At 39.6% G+C, this 8050-nt stretch overlaps 1 pseudogene; it reads left to right on the forward strand.

Moving 5' to 3' along the window:
* Positions 1 to 5490: 5490 nt before the first annotated feature.
* On the forward strand, positions 5491 to 5834 carry LOC109454877 (large ribosomal subunit protein P1; annotated as a pseudogene).
* The last annotated feature ends 2216 nt before the right edge of the window (positions 5835 to 8050 follow it).

Here is an 8050-nt window from a genome sequence, read left to right on the forward strand (position 1 = left end):
AAGGAACACTCCTGGAGCACCTGGAGCAGGTGACCAAGAAGACTGTGCCACTGGGCCCCACAGGACCCCTATTACATAAGGCCACCCAGCCAAGACTGGGAGACATAGCAGCCCTACCTAATACATAGAAACAAACACAGAGAGGCAGCCAAAATGAGGAAACAAAGAAAGGCATCCCAAATGAAAGAATGGGAGAAAATGCAGAAAAAGAACTAAACAAAATGGAGGCAAGCAGCCTACCAGAGACAGAGTTTAAAATAATTGATTATAAGCGTGCTCAAGGAACTTAGTGAAAACTTCAAGAAAGAGATAGCAAGCCTTAAAAAGGACATAGAAACCATAAAAATGAGCCAATTAGAAGTGAAGCATACAATAACTGAAATGAAGAATGCACTAGAAGGAATCCCCATCAGACTACATGAAGCAGAGGATCGAATCAGTGATTTAGAAGACAAGGTAGCAGTATACACTGAATCAGAACACACAAAAAAAAGAATGCCCCCAAAATGAGGCTAATTTAAGAGACCTCTAGGCCATCAAGCATAACAACCTTCACATCATAGGGGTACCAGATGGAGAAGAGAGAAAGCAAGGGATTGAGAACCTATTTGAAGAAATAATGACTGAAAACTTTCCTAAGGTGGTGAAGGAAATAAATATACAAGCCCAGGAAGTGCAGAGAGCCCCAAAACGGATGAACCTAAACAGGCCCATACCAAGACACATTATAATTGAAATGGCAAAGGTTAAAGACAAAGAGAGAATCAAAAAACCAGCAAGAGAAAAGCAGTTAGTTACCTAACAAGGGAACTCCCATAAGACTATCAGCTGATTTATCAACAGAAACTTTGCAGGCCAGAAGCGATTGGCAGGAAATATTCAAAGTGATGAATAACAAGGACCCACAATCTAGGGTACTGTACCCAGCAAAGCTATTACTTAAAATCAAAGGACAAATAAAGAGTTTCCCAGACAAGAAAAAGCTAATGGAGTTCATCACCACCAAACCAGTGTTACAAGGAATGTTAGAGGGACTCTTTAAGATGGAAAAAGAAAAAAGATCAAAAATCTAAATAATAAAATGGCAATGACTACATATCTATCAATAATTACTTTCACTGTAAGTGGATTAAATGCTCCAGTCAAAAACATAGGGTGGCTGAATAGATAAGAAAACAAAACCCTATGTACTCTTACGAGAGACTCACTTCAGGTTGAAAGACACACACTATTGAAAGTAAAGGGATGGAAAATGTTATCTCATGAAAATGGAAACAAACAAAAAAAATTCTGGAGTAGCAATACTTATATCAGACAAAATAGACTAAAACAAAGTCTATAACAAGAGACAAAGAAGGACCCAGTAATCCCATTTCCGAAGAAACCTATTTACCTGAAGAAACCCAAAATGCTGCTTCAAGGGGACATGTGCATCCATATGTTCATTGCAACATTGTTTACAATGGCCAAGATGTGGAGGCAGCCTGGGTGTCCGTTGATGGAAGGATGGATAAAGAGTGGATGGTACATACATGTATATACAGTGAAATATTGCTCAGCCAGGAAAGAAAATGTGTTCTTGCTACTGCAGCAGCATGGATGGACCTGGAGGGCGCTGTGTTCAGTGGAGTATGTCAGACAGAGAAAGACAGATGTAATATGATTTCGCTTATATGTGGAATCTAAAGAACAAAATAAACAAACAAACAAAACAGAAACAAAATCGCAGATACAAAGAATATTTTGATGGTTGCCAGATGGGAGAGGGGTAGTGGGTGAGTGAAAAATGGGAAGGGATTAAGAAGTACAAATTGGTTAAATTGGTTGTTATAAAGTAGTCATCAGGATGTAAAGTATAGCATAGGGAATATAGTCAATAATATTGTAATAACTACGTATAGTGTCAGGGTGGGCACTAGACTTGTTGGGGTGATAGGTGGGAGGGGGTTTGGGAAGCAGGGTGAACAAGGTGAAGGGATTAAGAAGTACAAAGTAGTAGTTACAAAATAGTCATGGGGATGTAAAGTAAAGCATAAGGAATACAGTCAATAATATGGTAATAACTATGCATAGTTCCTGGTGGGTACTAGGCTAGTCAGAGGATCACTTCTTAAATTATATAAATGTTTAATCACTATCTGTACACCTGAAATGAATATAAAATAATATTGAATGTCAAAAAAAAAAAAAGGAAAGAAAGAAAATAACAAACAAAACTCAACAGAGAAAAAAGCCAAGTATGTGAATGGACTATTACAGAAAAGGAAAATTAAATGAAAAGATATTCAGCCTCGCTAAATATCAAGAAAATATAACAATAAAAAACCATTACACATCCATAACATCAGCAAACATGTTAAGTCTCCTGATACAGGACATATGGACAGCAGATACCCTCATGCACCACTGGCGAAAGTGTAAAGTGACACAGCCACCTTGGAGAACGTTTTGGCACTACTTCATAATATCAAAGCTGTATTTATAATATTACCCAGTAATTTTGCTTCCAGTTATTTCCCTACGGAAATCCTCCCACATGTGCACAAGGAGAATGCACTAAGGTATTCACTGCAGTATTGTCATAATGTGAAATTAGGTAACGTGGGAAGGTCCTTCAATTGTGAACAGATAAATAAAAGGAGCTGCAGCCCTACAATCAAATCCTACACAGCAGCTGAAGGAAATGAACTGGATCTATGTGCCATGAGTATTTGAAAGAAGAAAGCAAGTTGCAAAATAATATATATTCTAAACATATATGTATATTATGTATGTACAGTCTGAACCTGCATCTGTAAAATTTACAAGTGTACAATGCAATACTTTATTGCTTACAAAGACATAAATGTATGTAAATTGTAGTAAAACATGAATACTAAATTCATAACAGTGTTGACGTCTGGGTGGTAAGGAGGGGAACAGGATTGAGGATGGGTGGACAAAGGGTACTTTGACTTAATTGCTTTTATCACTTTTAAAAACACAAATTCAAGGTCGGTGGATAAATTGTTAACAATTGAGAATCCTGGGTGTGTGGGTGTTTGTTATATTATTTTTGTACTTTTCTGTGGTTTTTAAATTATAAAATATGCCATAGAAGGCAAAACACACACACACAAATTAAGTTCACGAACATGTTGCAACAATGTTGCTAACCTTTTTTTATATCAGAAGGATTATTCATTATGAATTTGTACCAACTGGACAAACAGTTAACCAAGTTTACTATTTGGAAGTGCTGAAAAGGCTGCATGAAAAAGTTAGACAACCTGAACTTTTTGCCAACAATTCATGGCTCTTGCATCACAATAATGCACCAGCTCACACAGCACTGTCTGTGAGGGAATTTTTAGCCAGTAAACAAATAACTGAATTAGAACATCCTCCCTACTCACCTGATTTGGCCCCCAATGACTTTACCTGAAGATAAAGGAAATATTGAAAGGAAGACATTTTGATGACATTCAGGACATCAAGGGTAATACGACAACAGCTCTGATAGCCGTTCCAGAAAAAGAGTTCCAAAATTGCTTTGAAGGGTAGACTAGGTGTTGGCATTGGAGCATAGCTTCCCAAGGGGAGTACTTCGAAGGTGACCATAGTGATATTCAGCCATGAGGTATGTTGCACTTTTTCTAGGATGGGAGAGGGGTTGTGATAATTGAGTTCCCGAACTTAATTACCCGACCTCATGTGCATGTGTGTATACACAGGGGGTGCCAAAAAAAAATGTATACACATTTTAAGAAAGGAAAACTATATTAAAATTGTAAATACTCAATATATACCGATAACGAAGGATGAATACAAGTAATGTGTGACTTCTGCAACTACAAGAGGTGCTCAGAGTGGTGACCATCAGCGTCCAGACACTTCTGATTACGGTGAACTACTGCTTGAGCAACATCAACCAAAGTGTCCACTTGTATACATTTTTTTTGGCACCCCCGGTATAGATATAGATGTAGATGTAGATGTAGATGTAGGTGTAGGTGTAGGTGTAGGTGTAGATGTAGATGTAGATGTAGATGTAGATGTAGATGTAGATATAGATATAGATATAGAATGCCCCATATGATGCTGTGATATTATGTCTATGCATAAAGGTATAAAGGTAGGTGGAGACCCACCTGAGACATCCTGCCCAGCCCCATAGCAGTATGCTAACCTGTGAGAGGACAGAGAGGCCCTGTTCATGTTTGAAAATAAGTGGGGACATTTGAACTCACATAAAATAACAGTATACTTCAAAAGAGCACTAATTTACCTGTGTAATAAGTTCCAATTTCATTTAACTTAAATAAAGCAAAGTGAACAAGTTATATCAACCTGAAAGCCATATCATTTCCTAATTCAGCTCTGGCTTTTGTTCCTGTGTAATAGTTACCTACAGCTGCATAACAAATTACCCCCCAAAATGTCACGGCTTAAAACCACACATATTTATGATCTCACAGTCTCTGTGAGTTAGGAATCCAGGGTTGGTATAGCTGGGTGCCTCTGGCCCAAAGGCTGTCAAGATGTTACACTCAAGCTGTTTGGCAGGGCTGGGAACTGAAAGCTCCACTTGAGGGTTTGGGGTGTGGATCAGCTTCCAAGTTCACTCACATGGCTGTTGGCAGGGCTCTCTCTCACCATGTGGGTCTCTTCACAGGGGAGTTTCACATTTGCAGCCAGTGGCAAACAAGACAGCAAGAGAGAGGGAGAGACCACCGGAGACAGAAGTCACAGGCTTTTTACAACCTGTTCTCAGGAGTGACATCCATCACATTTGCCATATTCTGTCCATAAGGAGCCAGTCACTAGATCTAGTCCACACCCAAGAGTGGGGGAGTCTACAAGGACATGATGACAAAGAAGATGGGGTGTGGAGGTGTTCTCTGCAAGGCTGCCTCCCATATTCTGAATCAAAGTAAAGTTTCAACATGGCCGTGTCTCCCTAGGACATTCTACTACAAACTGTTCACAGCTCATGTCACCAATAGGAAAGATGGCACTCTCTGGAAGCACCCATCTATATCATGTTTGTATGCACATAAGAAAATAAAGGGTTAAAAACAAACCCTAGAGAATCCTAAAGTGGTCCATTAGGTGAAACAGTCTCTGAATACAAGGCGCTCTGCTTCCACTTCTTTCCTGACATACATCTCCAGCAAAGCTGAACTGCGAAAGAACACATCCTCCACCAGATTTAGCATCATAAAGACGGCTATGCCCAACCCTGAGGTGCTGCTTCTGCTGATGACATTAAGTGACGTAGTCAACAGGGGTCAGCAAACTTGCTGCCAAGGACCAGGCAGTTTGGGTTTTGAAGTCCATACGACCCCTTTCACCATGACTCAGCCTGGCTATTGTAGCAGAAAAGCAGCACTAAGTAATATGTGCACAGTTTTCCTTAGCTGCCGGTAAAGTGCTTGGTCCTTCCGAAGAAGCCAAGGCCGCATTGGGCGACCAGCACCCAGCAGCGCTCGCCCAGCACTCGCCTGCACCATGGCCTCCATCTGAGAGCTCGCCTGCATCTACTCAGCCCTCGTCCTACATGACGATGAGGTGTTGGTCACGGAGGATAAGATCAATGCCCTCATTAAAGCAGCCGGTGTAAATGTTGAACCTTTCGGGACAGGCTTGTTTGCAAGGGCTCTGGCCAATGTCAACCTCGGGAGCCTCCTCTGCAATGTGGGGGCTGGTGGACCTACCCCAGCAGCTAGCGCTGCCCCAGCAGGAAGTCCTGCTCCTTCCACCACTGCTGCCCCAGCTGAGGAGAAGAAGGGGAAGCAAACTAAGAAGAATCTGAGGAGTCTGAGGATGACATGGGCTTTGATTTTTTTGACTAAACCTCTTTTGTAACATGTTCAATAAAAAGCTGAACTCTGAAACAAATAAATACATCATACGTGAACAAATGGGCATAGCCGAGTTCCAATAAAACTTTATTTACACAAACAGACACTGAGCAAGATCTGGCTCACAGGTTGTAGCTTGCCAAACCAGCAGTAGAGAATTGTCTATGTTCTGTTTCAGAATAAAACCAAAATTAGCAAAAAAGATACAGGTGAGCTAGTATGATACTATTTCTGACAAAGGCATTCAGGTGACACATGTATAAAATGCTTTATCAGAAATATGTGTGAATTATATTGAGTCCACATTAACAATCACTATCCAAGTAGGGAATGTATGATTGTGAATTCTCCTGTGGCCGGTAATCGTATTATAAATTCCATGACTATTGAATCAATGGGATGAAGGCAGTAAGATCTGAAATTCCCTGAAATCTTTCCTTTGCCAACTTAATGATGAATTTCTACCTAATCACCTAGAACAGAGGTGCCATTCATTACTTTTGGTTAATGACACAACAAAAGAATATTGGGCTGACCATGAAAACTCCATCTGCTTGGGAGACACAGGTAAACGAATGAAAGAAAAAGCTCATAATGATAACTACTAACCCTGAAGTGAAGGTAGAGGAAGAGGTTTGGTCAAGAAGATTTTTCAAGTCTGGGTGCCTGGACAGAGTCAGGCAAGTCACAAAGAAGTTTGACAGACATTCCACTCTGGAGACGATACTTAACACTGCTCTATGATATATCTGAAAGTTGTTGAGAGAGTAGATTCTAGAGATCTTATTACAAGGCAAACTTTTTTTTTTTAATCTATATGAGACGACGGATGTTAACTAAACATTGTGGTCATCACTTTACGATCTCTGTAAGTCAAATCGCGATGCCATACACATTAAACGTATACAGCACTGTATGTCAATTATATGTCACTAAAACCAGAAAAGAAGAAGTATGATGGGATTTTTTTCACTCATAATTTATCCACATAACCAGGGAAACATATTATTCCAAACAATGGGCTGAAGGCTCTTAGAGCTTACCTTTTATTGCATTATTAACACTATATTTCAGAAATCCAAACATTTAAACCCACTGTGCCCCAAATGCAGATTTCCTTCCTTTTCAGAGGAAGGCTATAGTGGGCAAGGTCCGCAGCCCTAGGAGAACTGCAACTGGCCCCAGGGACGAGGCACAGCCGTCTCCAGGCCTTTCTCACGCCTTGCGCGTGAGTCTTATTCAGGCTCCTGCCTGGTCTCCTGAGACCATACAGGGAGTTATCTGTGATCACAGCACATGAACACACATAATCAGTCAATGTCTCCCCCTCAACTGTAATCAAAAATTAATTTTCAAAGATTAAATTTTTAAAAGGGACATTGATGTGCTGTTCATAAATCAATGAGCTAAATATTAGCCCTCATAGTGTTATAAAATCAGCTAATGATCCTTTCTGCAGTGAACACAATTTTTAATCATTCATGCCATTATGTACAGCGTCTCTTAAAATGCGTCAGCCAATGCATCCAACACACAACATCATTTTCTAAGTGATCATGTGAAAAAAATAAGGAGATATCAGGAATTCGAAAACTGCTGCAGGGAATTAAATGGAATAGAGAACAAAAATACAATAGAAAAAAATTAATGCAACATAGAGCTGGTTCTTTGAAAAGATTAATAAAATTGACAAATCCTTGGCTAGACTCACTAAGGAAAACAGAGAAAAGACTCAAACAAAATCAGAAGTGAAAGAAGAGAAGTTATGATGATACCACAGAAATACAAAGGATTATGCAAGAATATTATGAAAGAATATATGCCACCAAATTCAATAACCTAGAAAAATGGACAAGTTCTTAGAAATATACAACCTTCCTAGGCTGAATCAAGAAGAATTAGAAAATCTAATTAGACCAATCAACAGTAAGGAAATTGAAACAATTATCAAAAACTTTCCAAAAAGTAAAAGTCCGGAACCAGATGGCTTCACTAGTGAATTCTACCAAACATTCAAAGACGATTTAATACCTATCCTTCTCAAACTCTTCCAAAAGATTGAAGAAGAGACAATACTCCCTAACTCACTTTATGAGGCCAACATTAACCTGATATCAAAACCCAGAAAGGATAACACACACACACACACACACACACACACACACACACACACACCTGAAAAAAACTGCAGACCAATATCTCTGATG

Source organism: Rhinolophus sinicus, linkage group LG03 (assembly GCF_036562045.2).
Source record: "Rhinolophus sinicus isolate RSC01 linkage group LG03, ASM3656204v1, whole genome shotgun sequence".
Classification (NCBI taxonomy): Eukaryota; Metazoa; Chordata; class Mammalia; order Chiroptera; family Rhinolophidae; genus Rhinolophus; species Rhinolophus sinicus.